This window comes from Panthera pardus, unplaced genomic scaffold (genome assembly GCF_024362965.1).
Source record: "Panthera pardus isolate Hobbes unplaced genomic scaffold, ASM2436296v1 HiC_scaffold_8, whole genome shotgun sequence".
Taxonomy (NCBI): domain Eukaryota; kingdom Metazoa; phylum Chordata; class Mammalia; order Carnivora; family Felidae; genus Panthera; species Panthera pardus.
Genome location: NW_026527013.1, coordinates 94,132,096 through 94,151,853, shown reverse-complemented (window position 1 = coordinate 94,151,853; position 19,758 = coordinate 94,132,096). Strand labels below are relative to the sequence as shown.

Genomic DNA, 19,758 nt, shown 5'->3' with positions numbered 1-19,758 from the left:
TATCATGTTTAAGATAGTTTGATATATTAACAAACTATGCTTGTAATTTAAATTTAATCTATTTCAAATTTATGAATTTAAATTGAAAGGTGTAAGAGTTTTTACTACAGTCTGACCAGCATCAGAATTCTTAAGATGAATTGTATTTATAAATGTGGTTTTATTAGGTTTACAGGAGTAATTTAAGTACTTGGAGAAGTTCTGGTTGTTAGATCAAGGCATATGAATGTCTAAAAAGAACTAATTATAGTAGATTTATAAATGCAGTTTAAAAGTATTTATGGGAATTTAATTAACCAGACCTGTAATTGGGCCTGATTAAAGCTGTCTATTGTTACTCCTCTGAATTGTTTTCAACTATAACCGAACAGAAAAACATCCTTCTGGCTACTCCCCATAGACTTTTTACCCACTGGCAAGAGACAGGCTGACATTTGCAAACTTTTGCTGGACACTGTAGGAAAGAAATATTTGCCAACCCAAAATGTGACTCTTTGGCCTGTAGATTATTTTAGGTGATTATTTTTAAAAAACAAAAGGCTCAGGGACAACCTTTGACCCTCTCCCAACTATGTAAAAGAATTTAGAGGGAAGATCTGCTCCAGGAAGGGAGGTATCACCATAGGTAACTCCAGTACAATATGAACTGGTGTGGTAGATAGGGAGGAATTTACTGAAGTCCGTGTGTTAAAATTCTTCTCTGTGTCCTATTGCTTCTGTATGGCCCAGAAAACATTTGTTTACCAAACATTTACTCTTTTTCATCTTCCTGTGAATTGTTTTCCTTCCCTTAGAAATCCTAGACCCCTACCACCTTCTCCTCAACTGTGGATGGCATAAAAGCCTCAACTGCTTGACTGCCAGTGGGCCTCATATTCTTATGGCGGTCCCATACATACATAATTAAATTTTATTTTCTCTTGCTAATCTGTCTCAATTTAAAATTTTTTTAATGTTTATTTATTTTTGAGAGAGAGTGTGTGAGCAGAAGAGGGGTAGGGGGAGCCCGACACAGAATCTGAAGCATGCTCCAGGCTCTGAGCTGTCAGCACAGAGCCTGAAGTGGAGCTCAAACCCATGAACCATGAGATCATGACCTGAGCCAAAGTCAGACACTTAACAAACTGACCTGCCCAGGCGCCCCATGTCTCAAGTCAATTTAATTCTTACACCAGCCAAAAGAGTCTTAAAGGGTAGAATAAAATTTTTCTCCCCAATAATCCATACTTTAAACTATAAATAGTCAATCTTCCCCACTCCCAACCTCCTACCTCTTACTTCCATAGGAAGTGATGAGTTTATCTTGACCCTCATCTATACACTCAGGCTCTACTTGCTGTCTAGGTAAAAAGAACTGAAGTACTCAAAGGAACTGAAAACTTATGTCATCACAAAATCCTGCACAAGAATGTTTAGAGTAGCTTTACTCATAGTTGCCAGAAGTTGGATGCAAATAAAATGTCCTTCAGTAGATGAATGGATAACTAAACTGTGTCACATTCATACAATGGAATATTACTCAGTGCTAAAATGAAATGAGCTATCAAGACCTGAAAAGACCTAGAGGGACCTTAAATGCATATTAGCAAGTGAAACAAGTCACTCTGAAAAGGCTGAATACTCTCTGGTTCCAACTATTCAATATTCTTGAGAAGGCAAATTATACAGACAGCAAAACATCAGTCAGTGCCAGCAGTTGGGACAGGGAGTGAAGGGATTGGGAAGATGAACAAATGAAGAACAGGGGATTTTTTAGGGTAAAACTGTTGTCTGTGAGACTGTAATGATGGGTACATGTCCTTATATATTTGGCAAAACCCATAAAACTATGCAACACGGAGCAAACCTAATGTAAGCCAAGGACTTAATAACATTGTATCAAGGGGTGTCTGGGTGGCTCAGCTGGTTAAGTGTCTGACTCTTGATTTTGGCTCAGGTCATGATCTCACAGTTCATGAGTTCAAGCCCCATGTCGGGCTCTATGCTAATGGTGCAGAGCCTGCTTGGAATTCTCTGTCTTCCTCTCTCTCTGCCCCTTCCCCTGCTCCTGCGTTCTCTCTCTATCTCTGTCTCTCGTTCGCTCTCTCTCTCTCTCTCTCTCAAAAATAAATAAACATTAAAAAATAATAATGTATCAATATTCACTTATCAGTTGGAACAAATCTGGTTTCCAGGGAGGAGGGGTATATAGGAACACTGTTCTTTCTATTCACGTTTTCTGTGACCTAAAAAAACAAAGTGTGTTAATTTTTTTTAAACCACACATACACAACCAAGTATTCCAGTTTAGAAAAAAAGAAATCTTAAAAAGAATGCTAGTTTCAAAATTAGAAATTAACCCTTTGGTTTTAAACGTCCCCAACCTTGCCTTCCTATTGGAACTAGCATCTCCATAGAGATGTCCAACAGTGCCAGGAATACTGAACCTATGAAAAAGGAAATGAAGAAATCAATGCTTCATTCAAGAATTCGGTCAAAGGAGTGGACTAACAGCCTACAAAGTTTTTTGGTTGTTAAATTATAGCATTTAAGAGCTTCCCTCTAAATTTCTGGAGGTTGAACTCAGAAATTTACATACAATCCACTCCAATAACTGGAATCAATTGGCATCCTTGCCTAACTTTTCTGGAAGGCATTCTTCTAAGATAGCTATGATTGCAAAGGCAATGTCTTGACATTTCTATCTATATGACTAATCAAGTCTTTAATTGAAAAGACAAAACTGCTAGGAGTTTTGACTAACAGAAGCATAACTACTCCATTCTGTATGAGTTTTATGTTAATCTACCCTCAAAGGGTCCTTTCCAAAATGTGACTATTAAAATTTTTAAACAATGATAAATAAATTTATGATACAGAAATTCTGTCAAACAGAATTAGTCCTATTAATAAAACAGCTTATTAAAAATATTCAGTTATTTATAAAGTCCCTAATATTAACAGTTCATACTATCTGAGAAAGAAATATATTTGCTATGATTTCCGTATCAGGCTATCTCTAAAAACAAACAAACAAACAAAAAACAAAACAAAGAAACAACAGTCATTCAAAACAATTTAATCTAAAAATAATCACTTCCAAGATCAGTTTGTATACCCTTGTCTCTGCTACTAATACCACAGCAAAAAAGTCCAGGGCAACAACTACTGTGAGCATGAAATAAATGTTATCTAGCTCTGAAGAAGTCCCTCTAAGAGTACTTGAATTTAATTTTTAGAAATAATTACACTATGGTTTTAGTGGTTTTCATAAGGCATTTTACTTAAAGAGATGGTTTGAGAAGAACTAAATAGTGCCATTATCTCTCATCTTCACAAAAATTTTCCAGGAGGGCCCCAGAGGCCTTTTATGAACCTCAATTGCTAAATTGGAGGCATCCTCCATTAAATTAGCAAGCTCCAGCCCAAGTCGGATGCATGCTTACATAGAAACACAATCACAGACCCACAGCTGGCTGCATTTCAGTCTGCGAATTAGAGCACAAAGCATGGGAGTAGAGTCTCTATCTCCTGGCTACACTGTGAAACTCAAGTCACTTTAGCTGAGTACATAAACTTCAGTTATGTACATAATCCCATTCTTTATGAATAGGCTTCAAGTAATTCAGATGTTAATTTGGCCATGAGTCCTGAACTGAAGCCAAAATTCCAACAGCATAGGCTGTACAACTAAAGGTAACCTTTCATGATTTCCTGAGGAGAATTTAATTGCTTGTTTGAGCCAAGAAGGGCATAAACTGCAAATCTACCAAAACAACTTAATCAGCAAATATTTGAAATATGGCCAGCAAGAGCATTTCCATCCTTGTGGCCATCTGATGCAATGCGATCACTGGCTATTTTTAATACTATTTTAAATTATTATTGTTGCTATATATATTATTATATCATCATCACCATTATCATTATTATCATCATCATCAAGTCTATTACTTATGCTATTAACAAAAATAACTTACTTTGTAGCACTTTACAATTTCATAAACCCTGGAGATGATTACAATAGCCCCTAGAGCAAAATGACAAAGTACATTATTTCTTGATCCTCTTTAAAGATACTCTAAGAAACAAATGCCCAGCTTTGTTGAGTAACTTGTCCACAGACACACAGCAGCTAACAAGAGGCAAGGGCTTAAAACCAGTTCATCCCACTCCATAACCACATTCTTTCCACTACCAAGCTACCTTTCATTAGTTATTGTCCTGTTGGGATTTAAGAGAAAAAAGGTAGAATTACTGATTCCCCAACTGAATCACAGGTAGCAACTGTTTCCAAAACAATTCTGGTACTATCCCATATGCATACTGTGTTCACTCTTAGGATAATCGAGATAGCTACGAGGGTTTTGGACACAGGCCCCACTCCTTCACTAATTGTGTGGTTGTGGGTAGACTGTGACCCTTCCTGGAAGCTTTGGCTTTTCTCACTTATCAAATGGAGATAACGCCAGTTATACCTCACAGGGTAGTTGTATAGACTAGATGAAATAATACATACAAAGCCGGAAGTCAAGTGCCCAGCTCAGAACCTATGCAGAACCAATGTTGTCATCATTATGATTGATTTTCCAGAACTCTGCTCTAGGCATACCTTCCTCTGTGAATATCAGCCTTCCCTGACAAAGCCCATCTCACAAGGATCTTCATTTACTTTGGACTCTCCATTTATTTATGAAAGCTTTGTAATACTTGCTAATATACAGCCACAAAGTTGTTTAGTTCTTTCACAAAATTTTGCGTCACTATTCGAAGAGGAAGGATTTCTTCCTTCTATTTACTTTTATCTCCCAACAGACAAGAAGTGCTTAGTATGTGATACCTTTAATGAAATACTGTGCATTCAAGAAAACAATATGGAAATGCATGTCCTCTCTGTTCCAGTCCCACATCATCACAGCCTTTAATCGAACACTTACTGGATCTGAATTTTACAATCATTATGTCTGTCCTCACAAGAATCTTGCATATGAAGAGACCATTGTTACCACCCTTTCAGAGAAAGCTTAAACAATTTGCCCAAGTTCCCATACTTACTAAGTGCCAGACTCTAGACTGGAGATTAGATTTGGCTGATCCAAACCTACTCTTTCACTCTACGGCTTGCTACCTGCACTTCTCCTGGTTTTCCTTTCCAATTTTGTTACATTAACTTACACCACTGAAGGAAAAGTGAAAAAGTCCAACAGAGTCTCTTTCCTCTGTTGCTGGAAGTCTTTGTACCACAAAAAGAGGGCATCCATGTTGAATGATATAGCCAAAAAAAAACCCCAAATAATAGTAGTTTCCTCTACTTTAACCTTCCCTGTCCAGATATTTTGAAGAGTTCAGTGGGAGATGTCTTTTCAAAAGATTAATTATTATTCTATCTACAACACCGAAGGAAAGTTATGATCAACTGTCCTCTCGTCGTGAATGTAAAACAAAAGTAAAGACATTTCCTTTGGGGTAGGAGGAATTAATAAGACATAAGGAAAAATAATCTGATAACTAGGCTCTATTAAAAGGAAAATTCAAGACTTAAAACAAAAGGTTCTTTATTATTAATATACAATGATGTCCAGCAGCAGATGGATGGGTTCAATGACCTCACACTCTTCCCTAGAGCCACCATGATGTGGGTGAACAAAGAGGGCCATGTTTATGACTCCCCCCTTTCTGTTACCTCTAAATCAGTACTTCTGGGAAGAGCACCATATGCCCCTATCCACAGAAGAGCTTATAAAGTGATCCGCTTGGCCAAGAAGAGAGTTAATTTTTTAAAACTTTCTATCAGAAAATATTAACATACATATAAATAAGTACCATGATAAGTGCAAGGCTCACATCCATGTAATCAGCACCAGATGAAGAAATGAAGAATTCCTAGCATTCTAGAAACTTCCTTGTGTGCTCTTCTGAAGACAATTCCTCCAGGAGTTAGCACTATCCTGATTATAAATAACACCATAGATTAGTTTTGCTGGGTTTTGTAACAATTATCACATGCTCTTTTGTGTCTGACTATTTTTAGCCAGCATTATTCCGTTGTATGTAAATGTTGTTCATTCACTGATACAGGTAAGTTTTGAAGGGGAGAGTTGGCCAAAAGGATGCTCAATGGTGTTGCCCTGGGGAGGCTGTTCTGTGGGTAAAGGAAGAAGTGTAGCTGAGGGAGGAAGGTATAGAGGGGAGCATCATACTTAGATCTCAGTTATCATGACAGGAAGAAAATTCCTAAAAGGAAATTGGAATCACAGGGAAGGAACACCAGGATTCACTGGTCCCAGCACAGTATGAGGGAGTGAACTGGGACAAGAGGGTGAGGAAACTGCTATTAACTCATAAGTTTACTTCAAGTCATCCATGCAGGAGCCACACAAACCCCGTACAAACATGTAATGCTGAAACCCAGAAAAGGTCATCCCTTGAGCTCACATACAATCTTTCCAGAAAACTCCCTCTATCCCTCCATCTTATCTCATCACTCTCAATATTAGTTGTTTTCTTGTTTTCTGTTTTTTGTTTATGTTTGTTTTTTTTGGTTTTGGAGTATTTTCTCTGTGCTGCTTACAAAAACAACTGGGAAATAAAATAGCCACCCAATAAGCCTCTCATATGAGACTAGCATTCTACTAGATTCTGTCAAGAATACCAAAGAAATCAAATAGAAGTCTCACCTTCCAAAATAATTAATTTTAAAGAAGAAGTCTCACCTTCCAAAATAATTAATGTTAAAGACACAAATAGCACCCACACACAAAGCTACTGAAGAAATATAAGAAGTGTACAATGAGATGCAGAGTAGTACAGAATAGTACTAACTGTATGCAGGACTCATAAACTGAGTTTAAAAACAGAACAGAAGACCTGGAGGAGAGGGACGTAGCGGGTGTAGGACCCCAGAAGCACAGGCCTGAAGGAAGATGTGGAATAGACAGACAGTGGGTAGGCAGGGATGCCAAGGTGGCTACAGAGCAGACTTCACTGGCGGGGCCAAGAACCCTTCCTGAACTGGAGGGTAGGGAGGCCAGATGGTGAGAAACTGCGTTTAGTAACTGCTAGGGGGAGGCCACATAATGGGTCATGGAGGGGCCCTTGAAGTCAGGCAAAGACATTTACCTCAAGGAAGCAGCCAGTAAGGGAAGCACTTCAGGTTCCTAGAGGAAAATGAAATGCTCAGTGTGACACAGTGCACCTGGGGGGGCTCACAGCCCTGTCAGTACCAGCTCACCCATTCCTCAGCTGCCGCTCCACAGCTGTGTCCTTTGTTGAGAAGAGTCTTTAACAGCAGGAACTGCCTACCCCCCAGTTCATGCCTCTTTTCAGGGTGTGACTTGCTCAGAGACCGGCATTTGAGAAGGCAGAAAGGAAGACACTAACATGGTGGTTGCAGACCAAAGGATAGCCACAAAGGAGATGAAATTGGAGGCCTTAGAAGTGGAGCATATCAGGGGCTCCCTGGAAGAGTTAAGGGGGTTTAAGGGTCTGGCCCTTTTTCTCAATTTGCCACAACTCTGGAGACCCATCTCAACTCTGGAGCACTCTGGAGGCTCAGCTGAGGCTTCTGGTACAATTTCCCTGTAGTCAACTTCTCTCTCTACCCAACTGTGCCTTCCTCACATCCTTGCAGGTTTATCTCCTGAAGCACGCCCCCATTAACCTGCATGCAGCTCTGCCTCTGAGCCTGTTTCCAGGGACCCGTGGTTAAAGAGGACTAATCCGGCAGCACAAGGTAAGAAATACTGAAAAAAGGGAAAATGAATCAGAGAGCCCCAGAAAGGAAATTATTTCGGGACCTTTACACTTTATATCTAGATAAAAAGAGCAAAGAAGATGAAAAGGAAAGGGATGTAAATGGTGGCCATTTTGGTGAACACTGTACAGATTACTTAGGAAGAGAGAGAGGAGTCTAACATAACATGACCCTGGTGGAGACAGCCTGATTTCTTTCAGTCAATGAAATCAATGCTAACCCTGAATGCAATGGGATCATTGACCCGTGGCATTCAAAACAGAGTTTGATTTGGTCATGTTGAGTTGGAGACGGTAGCAGTACATTCAATAAGAGTTATAGAAGGTTGTCTGAATTTGGGGGATGAAATAGTCGAGGCTAGAGATGTGGATTTGGGAAATCAGCATGAAGAGGTGGCAGCTGATACCATGAGGGTAGATGAGCTTTCATGAGGATGTGAGGAGAGTCAAGTCCATATGTGTGCAGGATGCCCACATGAAGCAGCAACAGGAGAAGACCTCCCAAGAGAAGAGAAGGGACTTCAAGATGTCAGATTTAGCAAATAAACACACAACACGAGGTGCCTACTTAAATACTGCATGGGTCGTACAGTTCTTCAGTGGTAGCAGCAAACAGTGTCAAATTAAAAAATGGTGTTAAAGATGACCCAAAATTTGAAAAGGTAGTAAGTTTTTGTTCAGTGAAGGTCACTGATAGATAACCTTTAAGGGAAAACATTCTAGTTTTTAATTTGAAAAATTCTATAAAAGATTAATTGATTTCTATGTTTGAAATACCATGCATGCTTTCTAAATGTAATGTGACTTCTGATTAAATTACTCTTTTAACAAAATTATCTCAAAGGGGGTAATTTCATTGCCTCTTAAGAGAGAGGGCAAATGTTCAACATGAGAAGTCCCCCTCTTCCTACTGAGGGAATTTAACATTCCTCAAAAAGCTGGAAGCTCTCAAAAGACTGGTTTGCTACATTATTATATGCATTATAAATGACCATATAAAACCTTAAAGAAATGTCTTTTCTCTTTTTTCTAAAGGCTACAAATTGCTTAGAGTGATTACATGAACTCAGGGGGCCCACAGCAATTAGAAAGAAGACAGTTTCCTACATGTTTATTTCTATGAAATTAAAAGAAATCACACTCATCAGGGAAATGAAAAACATGAATTGCACTTATTAAACATGAGTTATCTAAAATAAGCTTTTAATTTTCAGAGATATCAGTGTATATATTTATGTGCATGTGTACAGAAAGAACTGTATCCTGAAAATATGAACATTAAAAAAAGCTTGCTAGATACCCTGTGAGTCACATATGCATAACAAATCACTTCAGTTATTCTTGTAAACAAAGAAAAATAAACATTCTTCAAAACAACAGTCTTTGGGTTTGAAAATCTCAGCTCTTGACTGTCATCTCAAATTTGCTTTTGCATTATACTTCATCTCTAAAATATAAGAGACCATATACTGCCCTCCAATGACACATAAAAGCTTCCACTAACAACTCCATGCACCAACCAAAGCAATAAATCACCAGACTTAAGGATTTGCCAAGATGCTTTATGAAGCCCAAAAGCAATACCCACGTTTATCAAATCATTGAAATAATATGCCCACATATTTCTCTGGTCATATATTTGCTCCAAGTACAGCAATATGTACAATAACATGGCAGCAAATGAAAGGTTTGGGTAACACATTATATATGTACCCACAAAAGATTGCCCCATTTGTTCTTTGTGGGTTTTAAGATTCTGTTTTATTTAAAATATTTTAGATTGACGAAGCTTTTACTTAACAAAGTAAAGCAGGACTTCCTCTCAAATATTGCATATTTAATACCAGCAATTTTTCCATCTTGTGCATAAAATTTAAAGTTGAGGGAAAATATCCCTAAGAAACCAAGTTTACTATATTTTTGTGACTTTATTTTTAATGGTTTAGGTAAATCTGAAATTATAATAGCATAGGGTTGTTGGCTCAGTATTGTCAATAATCTACTACTGAGGTAAAAAGCTGGAAACACAGGAAGTATCTAGAAGTACCATTTTTCAACCTGGAGCTAAGATACTGGAAGTCTCCTATTCTGAAAACTTCCAAGTATGCATTTGTTAGAAAACAAAATTGTGTGATAAGCAGCTATACTTTCATATTTTTCTATTTTCAGTTTGATTTAGCTCCCATGATAGAGCAACACTTTAAAAATAATTTCTTTTGCAGTGATTACCCCACCATGTGCAATATCCATAAGTTCTGCTATATTAATCATTAATCACTTTGTGAAATAGTAGGATGACTATAGTAGTAGATCAATCTATGTTCCCAAAATTTAATTGGTAATGGGTGAATCCCTGTCAGGCAAGTTTCAGTTGTCTTCTTAGTGTTGTTCATGATTCTGCTTAAGAGGACTAAAGAAGGAAATCTGGAGTAGGAGCTGGGGTTCTAGTCTGTGGCTCTGGGCCAGTGAAATAGCAAATCACTTAAAGGTAAAGTCTTAACCACTATAATCCTGCTCTGAGAAGTAGCACATCCCAGTAGGAAGAGCTGTCCTGTAGAGTCAGATGGACCTGGGTTTCAATCCATCTGGTAATCAGTCCTTCAGGTTTACAATCTGCTGGTTGGAATGGATAGGTGGTATGAGTTATTGGTTCCCTTCACTACCATTAACCATCTACAACATTTTAGATGTATTAACATAAGAGGAGCAGAAGGAAAGACCTACTCTATATCTAGATCAACCTTCGAAGTCCCCAAGAGAGTGGAAATGTTTAACTGCTTCCCACAAGACTTACAATCTTTATAAAAATCTTATAGAATAATTAAAGGAATTTAGAAAGCAAAGTCACAGACAACTATTTATTAAATGACTATTATGCATTCATATCTTTTAAAAAACACTATGTAGGTCATCTTAAACAAACCCAATCAATCTGCTGCTCATCATGGAAACTGCTTCAAATCTCTGACCAGAAAAAAAAAAAGGCCCTGCAGAAAAATTAATCCTGGTCTTTATCAAGAAAATTTTATAATCATAAGTACTTCTGTGAAACCAAACTGTCGTCATTAAAACTGACCCCTGCTGCTGGCTCCTGCCCACACTAGCCCTAAACTTTAGGACAGAAGGAAGGAGAATTCACTCACAGAAGACAGAACCATTGCCAAGTTCTTGCTTATTATTTCCCTTAATTCTTTTTCTTGGGCCCTGTTCAAATTGTTAGGGCTTTTAAAAAGTGCTATTATCAGTTCAATTCTTATGAGTATATTCAAGGACTTGACTGAGATGGCACGTGTCCAAAAAATATAAATGTCCTACACTAAAACTTCCTGTAACTTTCTACTTCTAAACTTTTCCCACAATAAACTACAGTATGTTTTCTCCACACATGGTATTAATTTGCTTTTTTAAAAATTAAACCAGGAATTATTTGATGGTCTTTTCAAGAGTTCCACCACATTCCAAAATGTCAGAAGAAAATGAGAAATACAGAGAAATCTAAATGACGTAGCTTTTTGGCACATTTCACCAAGATCAGATATAATCTGCGGTGAGAAACACATTTTAAAAATGTGATTCACTGCCAGATCTCTGACCACCTTCTCTATGGTAATGACTCACAGGACTCTCACTCCAGACCTGAACTCTCCTGATCTTGGTAGTTCAAACAACCTACTCTACTCTCTGGGACTCAGTTTGTTCTTTTGTGCAACAAAGGAACCAGATGACAATAATCACTAAAGTTCTTCTCAGCTCTACAGTCCTATGTTGAGTGATTTTTACTGAGATAAAGAGCTATCACCTCAAGTTCGGCATATGTAAATAACATCTATTCAATCTCTCTAACCCTAAAATTGTTGCCACTTCCAGCTTCCTGTTTCTGTAAATGGTTCTGTCTTCCTCAACTCCCCTTAAGACACTCAAATTGTTCTTGGCTCCTTACTAATCTCCTCGACTAGACACATGCTTCCTTTTCAGTGTCTTGTTCTATATTCTCTTTCCCATGCTTCATGACATACACTTATGGATCCCTGGGTCTCTAGGGTTTTTTCCTCATCAATTATCCCAGACACCCTGGCCATATTAATGATCCGGCATCCACAATCAAACTCATGCTATAGTAACACATGACAGTGACAAAAAACATTTCAAAAAACCTCAGAAGTCCTAGAAACTAACACTTTGCATAGAACATACACCCAGATTATCTTTTAGTAGAATAACAGTGAACAAAACAATAGCCAGAGTTTTCAACAGAAAACGTTTAGGGGCAACACACCCACTGTCAAGAGATTTAAATTCCTTGGGGCACCTGGGTGGCTCAGTCTCTTGAGCATCTAACTCTTGATTTCGGCTCAGGTCATGATCCCAGGGTCATGGGTACCAGGGGCCCTAAGCTCCACACTCAGCATGGAGCCTGCTTAATGCTTAAGATTCTCTCTCTCACTCTCCCTCTCTTCCTCTTGCTCTCGCTCTCTCGCCCTCCCTCCCTCCCTCCCTCTGCCCCTTTCCCTTGCTTGAGTGCTCCCTCTCTCTCTCCAAAAAAAAAAAAAGATTTAAATTCCTCTCTGCCAGTGAGACTAGTGATAGGGTTGGGTGGGGTGGAGAAGAGGTATTTCCTACCTTAGGCAGCTACCCTGGCAGGCATGCCCTTTCTCTGTTCATTTCTTTGTATATGAATCCTACCTATCTGCTATGGTCGGTTCTCTCTTTTCAAAATTCGTATGTTGTAATCCTAACATCCAAAGGTGACTGTATCAGGAGGTGGGGCTTTTGGGAGGTAAATTTCATGTCCTTAAAAAAAAGATCCCCACAGAGGTTTCTTCCACCCTATGAGAGTATAAGGAGAAGTCAGAGACCTGGAAAAAGCCCTCCCCTGACCATACCGACACCCCCATCTCAGATTTACAGCCTCCAGAACCCTGAGCTATGTCTGCTGTTTATAAGCTACCAGGTCTCTGGTATTTTGTTACAGCAGCCTGAACAAATTACCCACTATCATTTAAGTTCAGTCCAAATCCCATCTCTTCCACCACCACACCAGAGATCTCTTTATCTTCTAATTCAAAAACTACCATGGCACTTTTCATTACTGCTTAAATTCCATTACAATGCTAACTGGACTCTGGGTTTTAGTTCCATTTCACTGACAATAGGGGAAGATCTAGGCTATGACTAAGTCGATGCTTGCTTCACATAACAACCCTCAGTATATAAAGGCCCAGGGGGTTACGGATAGTTTACAATTAAACACAACTGACCGTATCATAAAATATAACGTAAATGTTAGAACTAAGTGAAAAGAGGTAAGTATATAGGCGAAAAAACAACAACAAAAGAAGCAAGCCAGGGGCTCCTGGGCGGCTCACTCGTTTTAAGCACTTGACTTGGCTCAGGTCATGATCTCATGGTTAGTGAGTTCAAGCCCCACGACAGGCTCTGTGCTGACAGCTCAGAGCCTGGAGCCTGCTTTGAATTCTGTCTCCTTCTCTCTCTGCCCCTCCCCTACTTGTGTTCTCTCATGCTTTTAAAAATAAATAAATATTTTTTAATGAAAAACAACAGCAGCAGCAACAACAACAACAACAACAACAACAACAACAACAACAAAGCAAGCCAAACCAGCGCAGAAAGAAAAAGATTTTTTCTGTGAAAGCCAGAAAGGTTTCTGGGAAGAGAGAGCACTTTAACAAGTTCTTCAAAGATGGTGAAAGCAAAGTTGCGGAGAGGCTGGGAGGACTCAGGCTTGAGAAAGGGCAAGGAACCTTCCTTCCTTCAAGACAGAGCTTCCCAGCCTGCTCCTGCACTCTGGGGTCCTAGGAGTTCAACCTGTCAGTTGTCATTTTCAGTCAGCTTCTTGGCTGCATAAATTACACAGTGATACTTTGCGCGTACTGGGTTATTTGATCTCACTAAACAAACAGTATGTTGTGATTAAAGTTGTTTGTCAAAAACTGACAGCAGTGACATAAGACTTCAAAAGGCTTTTCAGTGCAACCTTGCAGGGTGCCTCTTTTCCTCCTTTCCAGTGGTGAGGGCAGGTCAATTCGACACGGCTGCTATTCCTTGTCCTCTGCCTTCCTGGAATGATGAGGCTGTAGCAGCACTGATGTCAATGCTGCGAACTAGAAGACAACTTCTGACAAGTCACTGGAATGACTTTTTTTTTAAGTTCTGATGTAAAATGTGACCCGACAACATTGCTCAGGTGCAACCGTGTCCATCATTAGGTTAACGGCTCTTTGACTTAACCAAGAGTTTTCCTCTCACTCTTCCGCCAACACGTAATTACAGTCCTATAATTCAGCTGACCACATGTTTATTTTTCTCCACTAATAAATTTTAAGGTCTTTAAAAATAGGAGGGGTCAGTTTTTACAGTCAACAAAATAAGTTTTATTTCTGACAATAAAAATAACACAAGTTTAGAGGAACTGGAAGAAAGAGACAATGATTTTATAGATTTTACAATGTAATAATTAATTATTCATGAATAATTAAACACTTCATGATCACTAGTGTTAACACATTGCCTTCTATTTTTAGCTAAGCCTATAAATATACATTTTAATAAAATTAGGAGAAAATTTATTTGAGGTATAATTGATAAACCATAAAATATACCCACTGTAAGTATAAAATTTAATGATTTTTAGGGAATTTACAGAGTTCTACTGCCAATGCAACTCAGATTTGTCAAATCATGAAAACAATCTAGCACAGGAACAATTTCATTTCACCTGAGAGTGGGTGACAGTTTACAGTCAATGCCCACTCCCAGCTCTAGCCGCAGGCAACCATGGGTCTGTTTCCTATCCTCATAGATTTGGCTCTTCTGGGAACTGTATGTATACACAACCAGACTTATATAACCAAACACAATGTTTCTGAGGTTCAAACATGCTGAACCATGTTATCAGTAGTCAGCTTCTTTTTACTGCTGTATGGATATTTGACATTTTGTTTATCAATTTGAAAGTTGACAGACATTTGGATTGTTCCCTTATTTTTGACTATTCAGCCTGGTAATGTTAGGAACATTCATGTACATGTCTTTGTGCACCAGTATGATTTCCTTTTTCCTGGGGAGATGATATGATACCCAGAAGTGGAAATGCTGGGTTGAATGGTAATCTCATATTCAATTTTTAAAAACTGATAAATGTTTTTCAAAGTGGCTGCACCATTTGATATTCCCACCAGCAAAGTGTGAGGGTTCCAGTTTATCCACATCCTTTGTCAACAATTGGTATTATTGGTCTTCTTGACTAATATGGTCACATCTTACTATGTTTTTTTCTTTTTTCTTATTACTTTTTTTTAATATGAAATTTACTGTCAAATTGGTTTCCATACAATACCCAGTGCTCATCCTAACATGTGCCTCTCAATGCCCATCGCCCACTTTCCCTGCCCTCTCACCCCCCATCAACCCACAGTTTATTCTCAGTTTTTAAGAGTCTCTTATGGTTTGGCTCCCTCCCTCTCTAACTTTTTTTTTCCTTCCCCTCCCCCACGGTCTTCTGTTAAGTTTCTCAGGATCTACGTAAGAGTGAAACCATATGGTATGTCTTTCTCTGTATGACTTATTTCACTTAGTATAACACTCTCCAGTTCCATCCACGTTGCTACAAAAGGCCATATTTCATTCCTTCTCATTGCCACGCAGTATTTCATTGTGTATATAAACCACAATTTCTTTATCCATTCATCAGTTGATGGACATTTAGGCTCTGTCCATAGTTTGGCTACTGTTGAAAATACTGCTATAAACATTGGGGTACAAGTGCCCCTATGCATCATTTCCTGTATCCCTGTATCCCTTGCTTTAATTCCTAGCAGTGCTATTGCTGGGTCATAGGGTAGATCTATTTTTAATTTTTTGAGGAACCTCCACACTGTTTTCCAGAGTGGCTGCACCAGTTTGCATTCCCACCAATAGTGCTAGAGGGTTTCCGTTTCTCCACATCCTCGCCAGCATCTATAGTCTCCTGATTTGTTCATTTTAGCCAGTCTCACTGGCGTGAGGTGATATCTGAGTGTGGTTTTGATTTGTATTTCCCTGATGAGGAGTGACGTTGAGCATCTTTTCATGTGCCTGTTGGCCATCTGGATGTCTTCTTTAGAGAAGTGTCTATTCATATTTTCTGCCCATTTCTTCACTGGATTCTTTGTATTTCGGGTGTGGAGTTTGGTGAGTTCTTTATAGATTTTGGATACTAGCCCTTTGTCTGATATGTCATTTGCAAATATCTCTTCCCATTCCGTCGGCTGCCTTTCAGTTTTGTTGATTGTTTCTTTTGCTGTGCAGAAGCTTTTTATCTTCATGAGGTCCCAATAGTTCATTTTTGCTTTTAATTCCCTTGCCTTTGGAGATGGGTCAAGTAAGAAATTCCTGCGGCTGAGGTCAGAGAGGTTTTTTCCTGCTATCTTCTCTAGGGTTTTGATGGTTTCCTGTCTCACATTCAGGTCCTTTATCCACTTTGAGTTTGTTTTTGTGAATGGTGTGAGAAAGTGGTCTGGTTTCAACCTTCTGCATTTTGCTGTCCAGCTCTCCCAGCACCATTTGTTAAAGAGACTGTCTTTTTTCCATTGGATGTTCTTTCCTGCTTTGTCAAAGATTAGTTGGCCATACGTTTGTGGGTCTAGTTCTGGGGTTTCTATTCTATTCCATTGGTCTATGTGTCTGTTTTTGTGCCAACACCATGCTGTCTTGATGATTACAGCTTTGTAGTAGAGGCTAAAGTCTGGGATTGTGATGCCTCCCGCTTTGGTCTTCTTCTTCAATATTACTTTGACTATTAGGGGTCTTTTATGGTTCCACATGAATTTTAGGATTGCTTGTTCTAGCTTTGAGAAGAATGCTGGTGCAATTTTGATTGGGATTGCATTGAATGTGTAGATTGCTTTGGGTAGCATTGACACTTCTTCCCTGGGGAATTCTACCAGACATTTAAAGCAGAGATAATACCTATCCTTCTCAAGCTGTTCCAAAAAACAGAAAGGGAAGGAAAACTTCCAGATTCATTCTATGAAGCCAACATTACTTTGATTCCCAAACCAGATGGAGACCCAGCAAAAAAAGAGAACTACAGGCCAATATCCCTGATGAATATGGATACAAAAATTCTCAACAACATATCAGCAAATCGAATTCAACATCATATAAAAATAATTATTCACCATGATCAAGTGGGATTCATTTCTGGGCTGCAGGGCTGGTTCAACATTCACAAATCAATCAATGTGATACATCACATTAATAAAAGAAAAGATAAGAACCATATGATCTTGTCAATCGATGCAGAAAAAGCATTTGACAAAATTCAGCATCCTTTCTTAATAAAAACCCTCAAGAAAGTCGGGATAGAAGGAATATAATTAAGCATCATAAAAGCCATTTATGAAAAGCCCACAGCTAATATCATCCTCCATGGGGAAAAACTGAGAGCTTCCCTCCTGAGATCAGTAACACAACAGGGATGTCCACTCTCACTGCTGTTGTTTAACATAGTGTTGGAAGTTCTAGCATCAGCAATCAGACAACAAAAGAAATCAAAGGCATCAAAACTGGCAAAGATGAAGTCAAGCTTTCACTTTTTGCAGATGACATGATATTATATGTGGAAAACCTGACAGACTCCACCAAAAGTCTGCTAGAACTGATACATGAATTCAGCAAAGTCGCAGGATACAAAATGAATGTACAGAAATCAGTTGCATTCTTATACACCAATAATGAAGCAACAGAAAGACAAATAAAGAAACTGATCCCATTTGCAACTGCACCAAGAATCATAAAATACCAAGGAATAAACCTAACCAAAGATGTAAAAGATCTGTATGCTGAAAACTATAGAAAGCTTATGAAGGAAATTGAAGAAGATACAAAGAAATGGAAAAACATTCCGTACTCATGGATTAGTTTTTTCATTTAGTACATGACTAGCAACTTTGAGCATCGCTTCCTGGGCTTTTTAGCCACTGATATGTATTCTTTGGTGAAATATCTATTCAAATTATTTTTCCATTTAAAAATCAGGGGAGGTCTTCTAACTGTTGAGTTTTGGAACTTTTTATATAATTTTTATATTTTGGATATAAATCTTTTATCAGATATAATATTTGAGAATATTTTCTCCTAATTTGTGGCTAATCTGAAAATATCTTTAACTTTCATTTTTGAAGGGTATTTTTTGTTAGATGTGGAATTTTGGATTTACAGGTTGTTTTGTTTCGTTTTGTTTTTAAGCAGTTTGAATGTTATTGCATTGCCTCCTGCCTTCGCCAGTTTAGATAACAGGTTAGATCTTAAACGTACATTTTTTTTTCCTCCTGAATGTAATGAGTTGCTTTCTCCTATTGCTTTCAAGTTTTTCTCTTTGTCTTCAACAATTAGACTATGATGGTTCTAAGTGTGGGTCTCTTTTTGTTTCTCATAATTGGAGTTCATGTAGCTTGTTGAATTGATAGATTAACTCTATTTTTCAACAATTTTAGCAAGTTTTTGGCTATTATTCCTTCAAATATGTTTTTTCTCCCTCTCTCTCTCCTCTCTTTCTGAAACTGTCAAGTTCCTTTCCAATATACATGACATATATATTTTTTAATGAATATTAAAGTCTCCTTGTTTACTATTGTCCTTGACTGTTCCTCTACATTAAAGGATATACCTTAATCTTGATATTTAAGATAAATTACATTAAATTCTGTTAGTACTCAAGGCACTGGTCATGAATTAATTAATGTTCAGAGTTTGTCACCCTTTGACTATTTCTATTAATAGATCATACATAGTTTATTTAGGCAGCAACAATGAAACTTCTGAGAAGTAACAGAGTTGCCAGTGTATTGAATTTTTACAAAGCAACTCGTAGTAGTATTTTTACAAAGCAACTTGTAGTAGTATTGATAATACTGTCAAGAAAAGCAGTTTACACATACCTTATGGACTTCCATGACTTTTTTACATTAGAAATTCTGAAGGGAAGAAAGTACCATCCTTGAAACAAACATTTCAGTTAAAAGACCCCAGTTAAAATAGTAACTTGTTTACTAGTAATTTGTGTGACACAGAACAATTTATTATCTCCAGGCCTCAATTACCTCCTCTGTAATATGGAGATATTAATATCTGTATATAACACAGGATTGTTGTGAGAATTAAATGAGACAGTATTTTTAGAAGGTGAGCATAGTAGGTACTGAAAAAGTCTATGGAGAATTTTAGCCAATTATAAATGCCTTCAGATTAGAACTAGTTACATAATCCTAAAAATTATTTTAAATATAAATATAGCTCAATTTATATTTACAATAAAATATTTATATTTCCAAATATAATTTGTAATCTCTATTTCCATATAAAATAGAACAAAATGCAATATAAAATTTTTAGAGATGTAAAGCAGACAAAAAATAAGTTACTTCATTAAAAAACTTTATCCTTTAAAATTAAAGACATGCAAAAGAAAACATACACACGATTTTCATAGTTTTTAAAGTCATATGATCTAACAGCTTGCAAATTTTTTGTTGATATCAGCTGGCAGACACCCATCAAATTACCCACACTTACAAAGAATAACAATTTTGGCAATTTACATAAGCTTACTTAAAATCAAAGTCTAGACTCATGGATTTTTATCTTCCATTAAAAAAAAAAAAAACTTGTCTGTCAATTGTCAATTGCTCTGAAGCAATTCATGTTAATTTTTTCAGTGACAGACATAAAGGATTATTATTAGAGGGTTTAAAAGAAAAGAAATATTTTAAACACAATAAATGTGCAGCACAGTAGAGCATATGTGTATGAAGAATACTGATGATACAATTAAGGATCCTTTATCCAGGTAATGATTCATGCTGGTACTATTACTTTAATCGTGAAGCTGTAAGTTGATATAGTTTCAAAGATGAAGAAACTTCCGATTAAATACATTAAGTGACTCACTTATGATCATGTAGCTAGTGGCATAGTCTTCACCAAGACTCGACATTTAACGACTTGCTATATGGAGATTTCCCAACT

The 19,758-nt window shown here is 37.7% G+C and overlaps 1 protein-coding gene across 7 annotated transcripts in view; it reads right to left on the bottom strand.

Annotated features, from left to right (window-relative positions):
* Positions 1-19,758, bottom strand: part of CDK14 (cyclin dependent kinase 14) — a 621,048-nt gene that overhangs the window by 381,732 nt on the left and 219,558 nt on the right. The window lies entirely within an intron of this gene.